Below are 16,869 nucleotides of genomic sequence, written 5' to 3'. Positions count from 1 at the left end.
AACTGCAATTAAATTAAAAAAGAAAATGCCGTGAGCACAGTGGAGGTGTAAGAGTTTAATCCACAGCACTCTGATAAATCAAAATAAGAAAAATCATTCCCTTCTAACAATTGATGTTTAAGCAATATAAATATTTGAATGATATAATTAATAATGCAGTTAATAGATGTTAATTTGGAATTATTTAAATAGCATGAACTTCATCATCTAATTTCCATGGAAAATATGTGAAATTTATTTATACTTGGCTATAAAGGAAAAATTCAGTACATTTACGAAACCAGGAATCACTGAGTTATTTTCTCTGATATGATAAATAATGAAATTTTAAACAAGAAAAAAACTAACTGCTTGAAATATTAAAATACTATATCATATAAAAAGGAATAAATCAAGATATAATTATTAAAAAGTAATGAAAAACAAAATATGTCATATTAGAACCATAAGATTTGCTTGGAGTTGAACTCTGATAAATTCACAATTTTAAATGCTTTTATAAATGAAAAAGTAGAAGGTAAAAGTAAATTGAATTATTTAGAATAGCAATCCAAAAATGCTATATAATGGTCAGCTTTCTGATTACTGAGACACAATACCTAAAATCAATGACTTAAAGAAGGAAAGGTTTAATTTGCTCAGTTTCAGTCCACAGTTGACTTGCTCCCAGGATGAGACATCACGGCGGGAAGGCTTGACAGTAAAGGTGCTTAGTTCATGGCAGCCAGGAAGCATAGCAAGCTAAGAGTGCCAGAATAGAAGGGGCAGAGAACAAACTGACCATACCTCCATGACCTACCTGGTCACATGGAAGTGTGCTCCACCAATCCCTGGGAGAAGTCCCAAAGCAAATAAAGTTGGAAACTCACCCTAACCACCACATACCATCAACAAAAGTGCAACTGGATAATAAAATAAAAGCTGAAATAAATGATTTAGAAAACAAAACTTAATAAATTAAAGAAAATCAGTGGAATTTAGGCAAACCTGACAAATAAAAAAAAATAGAAGTGAAAATGTCATATAGCAATTGATAAAAAACTGCTTTTAAGTAACAATGTGATTTAAAGTTGACACACATTAAATATATCAATGAAATAATGCAAGAATAAATTGGGACTGTTTTCTTTTTTGTTTCTTAATGTTCAAGGAGCTTTTAATGGTCGATTGGAATTGTAATTTTTTTAAAATTGAAAATTTTTAGTTCAACCATACTGTGTTCTCTTATATACAAAAATTCTTTAAATTTTCTTCATCCCTTTATCAGTTACCAGTCTCATCACCGTCACTTACATTATAGGCCTGAAGGTCCTTAGTAGAAATGAAGCCACTAAAGCCCATTCAAGCCAATTAAAGAGATTGTAAAGTATTTTAAAAATCTCTTAATTATAGCATCAGGTTAAATGAAAAGATAAAATCATTACCTAAATAGATGGCAAAAAGAGACATCTGATATATAATCATTTTATAATGATCCAGAAATTTAATTAAAGTAACATATTAATGTTGGTGTATTTTACTTATCCTACAAAAAATTGGAAGTAGTTTACAAAAGGTATGAAAAAGCATACAAAATACATAAAATCCAACATATTAAACACAGTGTAAAATGTGTGTAAAGCCCAAGAGGAGAAAATGAATTTCTTTACTTAGTGTAAATCAGTTGGCAACATAACTCAAAACTGCAATGTGAAACATCCCCCTTGGAGTCAAGGGTAAAATTGGATACAATTACTGTCATTATTTTAAATAGGTTATGGTTAATAAAAAACAAAATTAAAATCCAGGTAAGCTATTGGTATAAGCTATGGAACTGAGGAAAATTATTTGCTCAGAAACTAGTCTGTGCTTAGAAAATTCTCTGTGAGTTTTAAACAGCAACAGTAATAGTTCACTGAAATGGCTGAATGCATGATTAATATAAAAAGTGAAGAGCCTTCCCATGTTATAACTATCAAAAATTACAAAAAAAAAGAGGAAAATCCCATCAAAGTTCTTACAGATAAATAATAGATAACATTGTCCCTATTTGGTTTTGAAATTTCATTGTTATATTTTTAAAAGCCAAGTTTTTGTTTGTAAGTATAGAAGATAAATTGAAATGGTCACAATGAGAGGACAGCTATCATTCCTCACCTAATCTATAGATGTGATCCTTATAAGACCTGAACAGAGAAGCTAGAGTTATAAGATATGAAAATAAATTCCCAATGGTGCCATGGCTGGAAGATAACAATTTGTGTGATCGTTGTTACTGTGAGCTCACTATGGACTAAACACAAAACAGTGAGGCTTTTTGTATTTCACCTGCTTCAGTTCTCACTAGAGTATTGATGTAGATATTATACTATCCTTTTCTTTTAAAATGAGGAAACAGCCTTGTCTGAGAGCCTGTTGAATAACAGAACCAAGATTCAATGATAAGTACATCTGATTTCAAAGCACTAAGAAAAGTGTATGGAAAACACAACACGTTAAGATGATCAAAAAGCAAACTCCTTTAAAAAAATAGCAGACTTGTATGAATCAGTTTACATTATATTTGTTTGCATATACATGTGTGTACATACATATATACACATTCTTAAAGAGGACTTGCAAATCAGTGTAGAAGAAAAATACTATTTAATATGTAATAAATTGTGTCAGACTTATGGAGATAATGACAATTTGACAATTTAGCATTTCATTGGACATAGCTCACAAAGATAATATATGTGTTGCACTAAAGAGTTAAATATAAAAATAAAATCATAAAAGTCTATAGAAATAGAATTGAGTCAAAATCCTGATGATTGCACTTTCTCAAAATTTGAAAACATTAAAGAAATAACAAATGAACAGATCATCCTAGTGCTCTGAGAAGTTGAGGTGGAAGGATCGTAAATTTGAGCCCAGCCTGGGAAACTCAATGAGCAAGAAAGACTGTCTGAAGAATTTAAAACAATTAAAAATAATGATGTCTGCAAAAACAAACCCAGATGTACTCAGCTACCTCATCTTTGACAAAGGAGCTGACCATCCTCAGTGGAGGAAAGATAGCCTCTTTAATAAATGGTGTTGGAAAAACTGGATGTCAACCTGCCACAGATTAAAATTAGACCCTTATCTTTTGCCATGCACTAAATTAAAATCCAAATGGATTAAAGATCTAAATATTAAAACAGAAACATTAAACTTGCTGGAAGGTAAGTTAGGCAGAACTCTGGAAGACATTGGTATAGGAAAAGACTTTATGAACAAATCCTCAGTAGCACGGGAACTAGCAGATAGAATCAACAACTGGGATCTCATCTTATTAAAAAGCTTCTGTACTTCAAAAGAAACCATCAGCAGAACTAAGAGACAATCTACAATGTGGGAAAAAATTTTTACCAGCTGTTCCTCAGACAAAGGACTATTATCAAGGATATATAAAGAACTCAAAACAGCCCCCCCAAATATAAAGACCCGATTCAAAAATGGGCATCCGAGATGAACAGACATTTCTCAGACAAAGAAGTAAAAGCAGCAAGTAAATATATGAAAAAATGTTCCATATCACTGATCATTCGAGAGATGCAGATGAAAACAACACTGAGATTCCACCTCACCCCACAAAGAAAGGCTGCTATCAAGAAATCACACAATAACAAATGTTGGCGGGCTTATGGGGAGAAAGGAACCCTTCTCCATTGTTGGTGGGAGTGCAACCACTATGGAAATCAATATGGAGATACCTCAAAGAGCTTGGACTGGAGGTTCCATTTGATCCAGCCATCCCTCTGCTGGGTATCTTTCCAAGAGAACTAAAAGAATCATATCACAGAGAAGTATGTGCACCCATGTTTATAGCGGCACAGTTTGTGATAGCTAAATCTTGGAAACAGCCCATTTGCCCATCCGTTGGAAACTGGATAAAGAAGATGTGGTTTTTCTATAAAATGGAATATTACTCAGCCATAAAGAATGAGAAAATAGATTAATTCATAGGAAAATGGATACATATTGAAGATATACTCCTAAGTGAAATAAATAAGTCACACATGTGTAAATACCAAATAGTTTCCCTGATGTGAATAATGTGCCATAATAAATAAGATCCTAATAAGATTACTGACATTTAGAAGTGGGAAGAAAGGAGCTAAAGGTGTAGGGAAGGTGGGATGGGTAGGGGAAGAGTAAAAAGGGAAAAGAAAAAAATGTGAGAGAATGAAAAGATGAAAATAAAGTGTTTGTAGATGGGAAGGGGAGGAGGGGATGAAGGGAGGGCAGAGGTAAGGGGAAAAAATGAGAATCAAGACTTATCATGTAGAGGTACAAGATCCCAACAATGAATGTAACTATACTGTATCCCTAAAATGTACCAATTAACTCAATTAAAGCTGAAAAAAAATAATGATGTCTGTGGATACAGTTCAGCATGAAGGCTCTGTGTTCAGTTCCCAGTACCAAAGGGAGAGAAGGGAGAGGGGGAATTAATTGATTTAGTTGTGTGATAAGCTACATTTTATAGAAGTTTTCCAAATTAAAAGACAAGATACTGACAAAATATTATTTCATCAAATAACGCATTAAAATTGTATAATAGCCTTTTATATAAAGAGTTCATACAAATCAAAAGGAATAACACTATAAATTTAGTAAAAAAGATGACAGATCAATCATAAAATAAGAAGTGGAACTTAAAAACAAACACCTGCGAAGGTGTTCAACATCACTAGAAATTAAACGCGACTTTCTTTTTAAAAGAAATAATTTCTCTATAAAATTATCAAAAGAAAAATGCATAAATAGCTTACTATAATATACATCTACTGCAGTTAATAGTTTTAACCTGTTTCAACTTTTTTGGAAAGTAACCGATGATATAAATAAAGTGCATTAAATTTTTTTCTTATCATTTGACAAGAGAAAGACAGTGAAATATTTCCACGGTGCTGTTTATTGAAGGTCAGGGGTTGGGGCCACAACCCAGTCATTTAAATGTGTTCAGCCTTGAGTTAGGCATACTGCAGAGTGGTTCAGAGCATGCCACAGGAGTTAGATAGACGTAGGTTAAAATTTTGAATATAGCATTTTGCAGTTATGTGACCAAGGGCAATCGCCTAACCTCTCTAAAGTTGAATTTATTCATGAAATATAACAATAAGAGTACAATGTACCACCAAAGACTATATGAGTAAAATACAAATGAAAATTACTAATCAGCATATGTCATATAATAAGCCTCAAATTTACTATTACCTTTGTCATTAATGATAATTATATTATTATAAATTAAATTGTAATATATTCATAATTATAACTGATTATACTTATATGTATTATAGTTAGTAATGTGTCATATAACTGTAATTAGTTAACGGTTAACAAGAGAAAACTTTAATAACCCTCTAAGTAATTTGGGGGTAAATCAGCCAATAAATAAGCTGAATTATTGGTTCTAACTAATCTGAGTTACCTTTTGATTTGACTGTTGACAGCTAACTCATTTCTCCAAGAGCAACTAGAAATTGGCCCTCTTGCTGCTCTATTTTGAGAGCTTTTTGTGTGCGGAGGAGATTCAAAGGTGTTTATGGCTAAGGAATCGTAGTTGTGAAATGTTGTCAGCTATTGTGGCTATCTCAATACTTGTTTGTTTGCAGGTATTAGTGGCTTAATTTATTTAATCAGTCTCATTGAGTACTTTATAGAAAATTTTATTTAACTCATTTTATGTTTCTGCCAGCTATTGTAGTTAAAATAGTTCAAAATTAGTTACCCCTGAAAGGACTGGTATTTGGTTGGTTGCTTGATTTATTTTGGTCAGCCTGCAATTTAAATTGGGCATACTTTTTGTCAGAAAGTACTGTGTTAATATTGAACCAATTTTAAACTCAGAGACTGATGATTGGGAATTAAAACTGGAGGGGGTGTTGTAGGAATCTCAAGATTTCTCTTAAAATTCATCATCTAACCAAAGAGCTGAAGACTGTTATACAAATGAAACCTAATTATCAAAAGATGTGAAACTGTTTGAAAGTATGACTTTGTGTGTTATATTGAGAGTATTATCTTAAGTAGTTAGGCCATTTTTGAGGGTTTTTATGTTTTCAAGAACTGCTATTTGAGGCTCCAAAAGAATCTAAAACCAGTAGACTGGTTTCAGGTGTGTATTTGAAGCCACACTCACTTATTAATAGGGCAGAATACTTCTGCAATAGTGCCGAAAAGGAATTCTGTTGGTGCTGACAACTTACTTGCTGAGAAAATTTCGTCATCTGTGTCTTTTGATTAATTCATCATATATTCCTATCCTTTAATTATACCATGTAGAAGATTTACTTAAAGTATGCAGAAAAAAGTATTGCATTTTTTTTCTTTATATATTTAGTCAAGATAATGAAATAATATAGTGCCAAAACTTCAAGATGGAATCTCCTCTGAATGAGCCCACACTTTTGGTGACCTTTTATCCATTTACTTTCAAATGTGCAATTGTATTCTTATTTTTCTTGTTATTAAACATTCCAAGTAGTAATTCTGAAAATTTAATTTAAAGGTTGATAAATTTATTGCTCTGTGTAATGGTGTGTATTTTTAAAGGAATTGTCTCAAATAACTTCATCTCATAGCCATACACTGTGGCAGATGTTTGCAAATCTTGGTTTAAAACTGATTGAAGTATTTTAAGAAAACTAAAATAATGTCAGTGGTAAAATTTATTTTACCAAGTGCAGATGTAAGACATCAAGTTCTCAGACTGATGGCAGAATTAACAAAAAACACCATCTGGTTCAATAATTATCCGAAAATACTCATATTCTTGGATTTGTTTAATACCACTTAGTTCCCAGCTTTATTTTATCTGAGTTTGCACACCAACCAGGCTAGGTTGTACAAAACGAAGACTATTTCCATCTGATCATTTTTTAAAATGTGTGTTTGCATGAATAATGAATCTTTGAATTGTTACTAAACAAGCAAATTATTTGCGTATGTGTCACATCGGTTATCAAGTTTGCACATGTGACAGCTTCAACAGCCGTCACGTAAAATGCATAGAGCTTGTAACCATATGTTTTTGCTTGACAAAAAGCTAAAACTCAAGATCAATTTTCAATATGGAATGCACAAATTAACACTTTAAAATGCACCACAATATGTACAGCTTGGCAAAATTTGTAGAAATAGCACGTTTCTAGATATTAACTGATATCTTTGGATTCGACCTTAAGGTATTCAATCATTTTGATTAAAAGACTGATTTCTCATAAAACCACAGTCTGTTGGAGGCACAAAGCCAATGACATTTGAACATTCATATATTTTCATAAACTTTGAACAATGTCAGTGAGACACCTCTTCAATCTTGGCCACACAACAGCAGGGTATTCAATCTTTCTTTAGCTTAAGACAGAAAATTTGAATATCAGCATAGGGTTATAAATGTGGCAGTTCACATGGTGTGCTCCATGTTGATTTTTAAGGAGTAAATCTGTACAATATATGGAAAATTTTGCATTGCACTCTTAACCAGTATTTTTCCTTCTCTTCCCTTTTCCCCACCATTCCTTCCTCAAAACCATTATATAGAAGTAATATATCTTGTAAAAGCAGTTCTTTTGATTCTCTTTGGTGTGAGAGAAGTGCCTTTAAAAATGGTTACTGCTAGTATGGCAATTACTCAAAGTACTGTGATGATATAGACACCCCTATATTTCTTCGGCAACTTTTTCGTTCTTTTTGAACACAGTAATTAGCTATCATGTTTCTAGGTATATTTATTTCCTTTTGAAATGAGGTATTAGTAGATATTGGATTTCCTTCAAATACTTCTTTTTAGTTGTATTGTTCAATGAAAAGTGTCCAGTGAGATGTGTAAGATTTTCTGTTTGTTATAAATGACTATATAAGTGGATTAATATTCACTACAAATAACACTCTCTTTAGAGTGTTAAGAAAAACCAGCTTAGGCATAAACCAGATGGGCTGTGAGAGGAGGATGAACAATTTTACAACTTTTCTGTAGAAAATTTCTATAGAAAATTCTGCAACATTCTCTTAAGTAAAGAGACAGCAAAGGCATATTTTAATATGTTGTAATGCATGACTAAAAATGTCTAAAATTGTGCAGCTAAAATCTTAATCTTGCTCATCTTCCATTGAGCATATCCTTAGAATTTGAACCAAAAGCACTACTTCGTACTCTAAAACAATTATAGCAAAATATTGAACAGATAGTTTCAGTTGGCATAATTGCACAGAATTATGCTTATAACAAAAATCTCCTGAGTCACTGCTACTCAACCAAATTTTTGTATTTCTGGTTATTATATATGCACGCCCCATCCCCAAAGAACATCAAAATAAATATCACATTGATAAGGTAGAATCTATTAGTAATACTATATCAAAAGAAGTGGTTATTTATTCTATTCTTTATTTCAGTAAAATTAGCTATATTAAACATAGGCATAAATTGTTTAATTGAATAAACTTGCAGCAGTTCCAAACCACCACCTCTTGATTCAATAACCATTGATCTAAGATATTTTCAGTAACCAGTAACTCTTATAAAACATTCTGAAACGTAGTTCAAGATGCAGTGATGTTGATTCAGCTATTACAGCTTCCAAATAACTGCACTGTTCATTAATCTTATACAGGTGGCCACGTGTACACCTTCAGTAAATGTTTTGAGCATAAATGTATCTGACAGTAAAAAAATTTTTTTGCCTACATGGATGACCACTTCTATAGAACTTCGCAGTAGCAGTCCTAGTTAACCTTAATCACACTGGTCTATCCATTAAATCTGGGGACATTTATGGAACATCTTCTAGGTGCCATTCACAGTGATAAATGCAGGACTCCATCAGTAACATTGACATTTCTGTGCTTGTGGAACTTTGTGTTCTCCATACAAAAGCTAAAATGACTACAAGTGATGAACATCAGCAGTGGATGGCCTGTGATGGAGAGTAGCAAAAACAGACAAAATCAGGGAATTACATTGTGCCTTTTCTGGGGACTCACAGTCAAGAAAAGGAGGGCTTGAAAGCATTACAGGCAGAGGATGACTAAGCACAAATACCTTTAAAGGGAGAGAGCCATTCAGTACACTGAAGAGAATGAAGGACCCAACCAACAGGATTGAGAGAAAGGAAGAAGAGTATCAACTAGACCATGGGAGAACATTGGAGCTCATCGTGGAATTCCAAGAGCAAATTTTAATTTTAGGAATTAATCTCTTTTTTTATATAGAATGGATTGGGAAGAGCAAAGTTAGAATTAGGAAACTAGTTAGGAAATAGTTATCACAATCAACATGATAAAGATACAGATGGCCTATACTAAGATTGTAGACATGGATACAGAGTAAATGAGAGGGCTACATAATATATTCTGGAGCAGTGGTGGCAGACCTTTTAGAGCTTTCATTAATCCACACAGCCTGCTGCAGCATGTGTGCCATAGGTTCACTACCACTGCTCTAGAGATTGAGTTTGCACAACTCATGAATAAATCAGATATGGAAGTCAGGATAGAACCGGTGAATTGAAGGTTTCTATCTTGAGTGATGGACCATTATTGATGCCTTTTAATCTTCTCTGATTTGGAACAGAAAGCAGATTTAGGAGGTTACCTTAGGATAGCGTATGAGAAAATGCAAGGAGGCTCCAGGGTGGAATGACCACAAGGTTCAGAGTCTGAAGCCAGTGAGTCAATACAAGAGCTCGAGAACCAATGTTCAGTGAATTAAGAGGCATTTGGTGGGAGCAATATGAAAGGTAAGGAAGGACTAGGCTTCAAGAAGGAAGAACCAAAACAAAATGGCACCAGAACCCATGGCGGGCTGAAGCCATGTCGGGTGCTATCAGAAGCCAGCACTGAAGACTCTGGGCTGTGTGGCCCCTCCCTGACATGGAGGATGAGAAGGTGCACTTTGCTCAACTCTTGCATTCTATCCATGACCTAACCAAGAACTGGGATGTGGAGGAGCTGAACCAGATCTGCATATCTTTTGATGAAGGCAAAACCACAATGAACTTCATCGAGGCAATGCTGCTGATACAGAGCTCAGCCTGTGTCTACAGTAAGAAGACAGAGTACCTCTATGTACTGGTTTACCAGGCTCTCGACTTTGTCTCTGGCTAGCAGCGGGCCAAGCAGCTCTCTTCGGTGGAGGAAGATGGGGCTGGTGTGGCCTCCAACTCCAGGGTACTACATGAGGCAGAGGATGAGTTTTTGTCACTAGACAACTTTTCTGAGTCCCAGGCCAATGTGGATCTGAGGAGTGACCAGATGCCCAGCAAGCTGCTCATTATCTGCCTCCTGCCTATGGGCCTGGTAGCCCCTGATGAAATGAAGAAGAACAACTGCCCCCTGTACAGCCATCAGGGCAAGGTCCTGGCCAGCCGGAAAGACTTCAGGATGAGCACCTGTACCCCTCACCTGAGAGAGGTCTTCATGTTGGAGCCAGTTGTCCTGTGCCTCATCATGCTAGATAGTTAGAAGGATGCCAAGAGGGCTAAGGAACAGCCAGTGGAAGTCTCTGGGTGCAGCAATCCTGACCCTATGCTTGGCTTCTACCACAAGGAGCTAGGCACCACTCCAGAAGGTCCAGTGCTCAGCACTGGGAACCAGGATGACACAGATGCACAGGAGGCAGTGGAGTCCTAGAGGGTGCATCCCACAGGGCTACTCTGGAGCCCACGGAGCCCAACAAGCCAAGGAGCCTGCAGCAGAGTGTCACCCAACCAGGAGGTACATGCTGCAGGAGCGAGAGGTGGCCCCAGAACCTGCGTCCCAGCTGAAAGAGGCCCAGACCCCTGGCAGAGCCTGGACCCCTTCAACTCACTGGACTCTAAGCCCCTTCAAAAAAAGGTAAGCCTTACTCTGTGCCCCCCTGCGTAGAGGAGATGCCAGGACAGAAGCACAAGAGGAAGGGTGCTGCCAAGTTACAGAACTTCCATCAGTGGTACCTGGCTGCCTATGCTGACCATGCCAACAGCAGAAGACCCCAGTGAAAGGGCCCCACCTTTGCAGACATGGAGGTCCTGTATGGAACCATGTGAGTGAGCAGCTGGAGACCATCTGGAAGCTGCAGAGGAGGCACATGGCCAAGCAGTGGCTGCCCAGAGCTGAGGAGGGGATGCGGCCTGCAGAGGATGATCACCTGGACGATTCCTTGGAGTACCTCAAGGCAGCCAATGACTTTCTAGAGCCTGAGGAGGACATGGAGATGAGGGAGCAAGCTGGGGAAAGCCACTGACCTGGATGCAGAGGCCATGCCAGGGTCCCTGAGGTATGAAGAGCTGGTTCGGAGGAATATGGAGATCTTCACTGTCACCTCCCAGAAGTTTGTCCTGCAAGAGCAGGAGCAGCATGAGCCCTTGGAATCCACATATATGGGGACCAAGTAGTCTCACAGTTTCCCCAGCTCAACAGGTAGTGTCCCTTTGCAGAACTAGTGACTGGCTAGCCTGCCTTCGAGGTATGTCTCTCCATGCTGGCCTCCCTGCAGCTGGCGAATGACTACACAGTGAAGATCAGTCAACAGCTGGGGCTGGAGGCAGGAATGGACACCATGTCCCTGAGACTGCTCACACACCAACGAGCCCATAAGCACTTCCACACCTACATGGCCCCAGGAGCCTGTGTGCCAAGGTTCTGCTTGCTCTACCACTGCCTCTTGTCTGGTCCCACAAAATGAAACGGAGTCATCATTCCACCCACCCCTTAAAAAAAAAGGAGAACCATCTTTAGATGTTAGCTAACATCTTATTACCTGGTAATGGAGTTCATGTTGGCAGTGAAATGAGCTGAAATATTTTCTGTCTACACTGTGCTGATCCACTGTGGATCTAGAGGAATCAGTCTTTTTTTCATTCAACAAGCCATATTATATTTGCAAAACACCACCATTCATTATACTGGAAATTTTAGAGGAAGACCTTGTATCCATTTACTAGTGCTGATAGAATAAAGTTCTACAATCAGAGAGGTTTAACAGATGTTTATTTTGTCATAGTCCTGGAGAACAGAAGTTTAAGGCTCAGGTTTCCACAGGATTTCTTCTTCTTCATGAGGCTTCTCTCTTTGGCTTGTGGGTAGCTGTCTTCTTTCTGTGTCTTCATGTTTGTCCTCCTGAATGCATCTGTGTGCTGATATCTTCTTATGAGGAGACCAGCTACAGTGGATTTTGGCCTAGTCTAATTACCTCATTTTGCCTTAATTTCTTCTTTAGGCCTCTCTCCAAATACAGTCACATTCTAAAGTACTAAGGGTTGGGACTTACAACAATGAATTTGGGGGTCATGGTTCAACCTCTAAAAGCCCAAAGACTCTCAGTTTAAACAAATGCCCCAAGTGACTGAAATGCTGTGGGGCCTTAAAAGGCAACTTTAAGAAATGCTGAGCTACAATGTGCAGGCAACTGCTGGATACTGGAAGGTAAGGGCCCAATGTGGCCCTTGCCCTTAAAGGGCTGCTATCTCTACAGGAAGAAGATAAGTACTGAGGAGAACACAAGCCTATGTGCCTTTGAGAATGTGTTTTCCTGTGTCATGGGTATGTTCAGGTTGTCACACCCTGTTTTCATATTTTTGTTTAACTCCCAAGTAAGCAAAATTTAGAGGATGCTATATTTTATGAACATGAATTATTCATTTGCTACAATCAGCCATCTCTTCTGTTAGACTTTACTTAGAGATCAGACAGTTTGTTTGGTAGAATTATTAAAAAGTCTGTGTCAGGATACTCTGCCCACAAAAATCGATCAGTTGGTGTGTTCCTGCTGATAAATTCTCAGATATGTTTGTTGTGGTTACTAATACATTTAGCACAGATAATGTCTCAGAATTCAGAATAAAAACTGGCTCTTTTCTCTAAAGGCATATAACAGAGGGTTGCTTTTAGTTTGGCTCATGAAGTCCATTGCTAAAATTCCATTCTTTCTATGTTCTTCTGGCTTGATCTTCCAACAAGTAAGAGCTAGTACCTTGTGGACACTGATGAGAGCCAACTGAATATTTGTTCTCTCTGCCCAGATGTCATGCTGCCCTGAGCATAGGATGGAGGAGGGCACTTGGCTACCTTCATTCAGGAGAGAGCATTCTGAGGGCAGGGGAGACCTGTTTCCACATTTGGTTTATTGTATTTTGTGCAAATCATTGTCAACCCACTTGTGTTCAGAGAACAAATACTTAAAAATGTTGTATAGCTATAACTGTTCAAGAAATGGCTTCAGACTTTGAATTCTAACAACAAAACTGCCTCTTAAAAAAGCAGTAAGAATATGTGTGTGTCCAAGTCACCAAAAATCCTGTAAGTATATGCAAATGACAACAATGACATGTTAAAAAGCATTTCTGAAAATATATCTGTCAGATTAAGAGGTATTTAAAACAAGTATTACTGGAAGAAAAGGTAATTTTGAAAGTCACATGACCTGGGCAGGGTTGTTTATAGACAAAAGAAAAGATCATCAACCTACCAAAATTATGAATTTTCATGTTGGAAATTTAAGTTTCATTCATGAACTTTACATGACTGAGTAGCTGCAAGCAGCAACAGAACCATACATTAGATCTTGCTCTGTCAATTGGAAAGAATTGTGTTATCATTATATATTATTATCTAAAAGATTGAGATTATATCTCCACAAGTAACATTATGGATTAAATTAAGGCTTTCATAGATGCTGTCTGAAGTATAATTTATAATTATCTGCCTAACTTGAGTTGCTTTCAAAATGTGAATTATTGGAAATATGAATTGTTGGCCTGGAATTTATTATGTATACCACATTTGTCTGATTTCTGCAGTCTGATAAGATATTGAAAGAGAAATCTTTACAAGTATATCCTATTCAGTGAACTTCCTCCCTGTGTGCTGTGGCCAGGTGATACACAAGGTGACAAGTCAGCAGTTAGTGGGGCAAGAGTTCTAGTGCCCTCAGGTAGCTCACCTGTCACAGAAGGGAGTCCAAAGTGACAGGACCCAGGCAGAGTGAAACTGTGGAAACATTCTTTGCCTTTGAATGGAGCAGTAAAGAGCTTTGAAGAAAGCAGTGTGGCCTGGTGGAAAGAGAGGTCCCTGGGGTACCCCAGTCCTGTCTGGGGAGACCTCACCACCCTCCCCTGTTGTGGTGTCCCCTCTCCACCTGTTCCCTTTGCTATGTCCCCAGGTGTAAGATCTTAGCCACAAGCATGACTACCAAAGAGTAGGGCTCTCTGCTCCTTATCCCACTAAACCATGGGTACATGTCTTCAATTTAGCAATTTGCCATCATTAATACAACCTTATTAATTCAAGGTCATTTCAGCTCACTAGAATCATGGCTTTACTGACCTTAAATTGGTCATTTCTTCATACAGATATATTGCAACAATTCATCCACCTACAAGACTATACAAAAGTCATAATAACACGATTATAAGATCTCTTCCACGTTACCTGTTAAGGACCATGGTGAGGCGTGTTAATTAAGAAAGTTGAACATCCTGTGCTACTAAATAGTGTGATGGTCATCATTTAAAAGTAGCTTTAGGTGATACAAAAGCAATGATTTAAATTATAATGTTGAGACAAGCATAGTGCAAAGGCAGGCTGTCTCAGGAAGCTGAGGCAAGAAGATCACTAATCCAAGGCCAGCCTAAGTAAGCTACATAGCAAGCCTCTGTCTCAAAAAATAAAAAACAAAAAAGATAATAATGCTGAAAAGTGACATATTTGCTGGATTTCAGTAGTATTTATTTTCTATTCTTTTAACTAATTTTTTTTTTTGAATGAACAAATCCCCTAGTGGCTCTGCAGTTTTTCTTACCTTTTTCCTATGTAATAAAAAATAGAACTTTTTTTTTTTTTTTTTTTTTAACTAATTTTTTTTTTTGAATGAACAAATCCCCTAGTGGCTCTGCAGTTTTTCTTACCTTTTTCCTATGTAATAAAAAATAGAACTTTTTTTTTTTTTTTTTAACTAATTTTTTTTTTTGAATGAACAAATCCCCTAGTGGCTCTGCAGTTTTTCTTACCTTTTTCCTATGTAATAAAAAATAGAACTTTTTTTTTTTTTTTTTAACTAATTTTTTTTTTTGAATGAACAAATCCCCTAGTGGCTCTGCAGTTTTTCTTACCTTTTTCCTATGTAATAAAAAATAGAACTTTTTTTTTTTTTTTTTAACTAATTTTTTTTTTTGAATGAACAAATCCCCTAGTGGCTCTGCAGTTTTTCTTACCTTTTTCCTATGTAATAAAAAATAGAACTTTTTTTTTTTTTTTTTTGGTGCCAGGGATCAAACTTAGGACCTTGCATTTGTGAGGTAGGTGGCAGAACCACTGAGCTAAATCCCTGGCCCTAGAACATTTTTTAAAAAGGACACTGATAGTTGTTAGAATGTGGAGAAAATTGATCAAAATATTAATTAGACTTTTGCTAGTTTGCATTAGACAGATGGAATTCTGATCTTTAACAGCAACATGACTCGTGAAACTGCTTGTGTACTAAAATGCCATTATTAACACAACAGTAGTTTTCAGCAGTCGGTAATTATTGGCATAATTAAACATTTATCAAGAACCGAGTATTTATCATTCATTAAACTTTCATTAAAAATCCATCTTAGCACAGGCTAGATTAGCCAGTGATTTTCATGTGATAACTTCTTAACTTCTGGCAGGAGTATAGAACATTCTCATTATAACCAAAGTTGTACACAAGGTAATGTTCCAGGGATTGTGGGCAATTACAGGATTTCAGATTCATTTTGTATTAAGTGATTTTTAAGACTTGGACTTAGAGTGAGAAGGTACTTGGCAACATTCTTCAGGGTTTACAGCATTTGGCACTTTTTAGCAGCCCATCTAGGAAAATGTGTTACCCTTGGCAAAGAAAAGTTACTGCTAAGCAAACTCTGGAATGATATTTACATAATTTAAATTCTCTAAAACTTGGGGTGTTTACAAATTTCAGGGCCGTAATTTTGCACTGTAAATGGAAGCTACAGAAGAAATAGAGATCAGTAGAATCACATTCTAGGTAGCTTACTTGAATGTTCCTTCCTCAAGAGGGATCATCCTCCAGTTCCTTTGTCACCTCTGAAAGGCTGTCACACAAGGGCTTTCCTGTGTCACAGAGCATATTTCACTTGATATACATTTAGTGTGGTCTTGGTGGTGTGCTCAGATTTGTTGATTTATTTAGATAGTATACTCATTCCCTGAATTAAGAAATTCAATAATACAGAATTTAACATGTAGAAAATTCCATCTGGTGGCTCCCTCAACCCCCCCTTTTTTTTTCATTTAACTTGTTTTTCATTTTTCTTGCATATGTCCATCAGCTTGCCAGTGTCATTCCCCTCACAGCTGTCAATATTCTTATTAAATGGATACTTACAGCATGTCCACATTTAAGTACTATGTGAAATTTTTATACATGTATCTATTGAATAATGTTCAAATTATAGTAAACATCTATCTTAACATTTATCATTTCCTTATGGTAAAATATTCAAAACACTTTTTTCTGGCTCTTAAAAAATATACACAGTATATTATCTTTATCTGTAGTCATCCTACTATATAACAATGCACCAAAAGTTTTTATCCTTATCTAACTGTAACTTAATACTCACTGATCACCCTTTCCAGAACATGCTTCCTTCTCCTCTACAGTCTCGAGCTTCTGGTAACCACTGTATTACTCTCAGCTTCTATGAGATCAACTTTTTAGCATTTGTATTTCTGTGCCTGGTTTATTTCACTTACTTTAATGATCTCTACTTCCATCCATGTTTTTGCAAATAACAAGATTTCATTCTTTTTATGACTGAATTACTATTATATACATGTACCATATTTTCTTTATCCATTAACCAGTTGATTGTTTCCATTTCTTGA

General features: G+C 36.3%; 1 protein-coding gene and 1 pseudogene across 1 annotated transcript in view; both read left to right on the top strand.

Moving 5' to 3' along the window:
• Positions 1–16,869, top strand: part of Znf407 (zinc finger protein 407) — a 466,360-nt gene that overhangs the window by 411,728 nt on the left and 37,763 nt on the right. The window lies entirely within an intron of this gene.
• LOC104853262 lies at positions 9,889–11,680 on the top strand (annotated as a pseudogene).

This window comes from Fukomys damarensis, unplaced genomic scaffold, assembly GCF_012274545.1.
Source record: "Fukomys damarensis isolate Sample0158 unplaced genomic scaffold, DMR_v1.0_HiC HiC_scaffold_30, whole genome shotgun sequence".
Classification (NCBI taxonomy): Eukaryota; Metazoa; Chordata; class Mammalia; order Rodentia; family Bathyergidae; genus Fukomys; species Fukomys damarensis.
The sequence above is the reverse complement of the archived record's forward strand: the minus strand, read 5'-3'. Positions and strand labels throughout refer to the sequence as shown.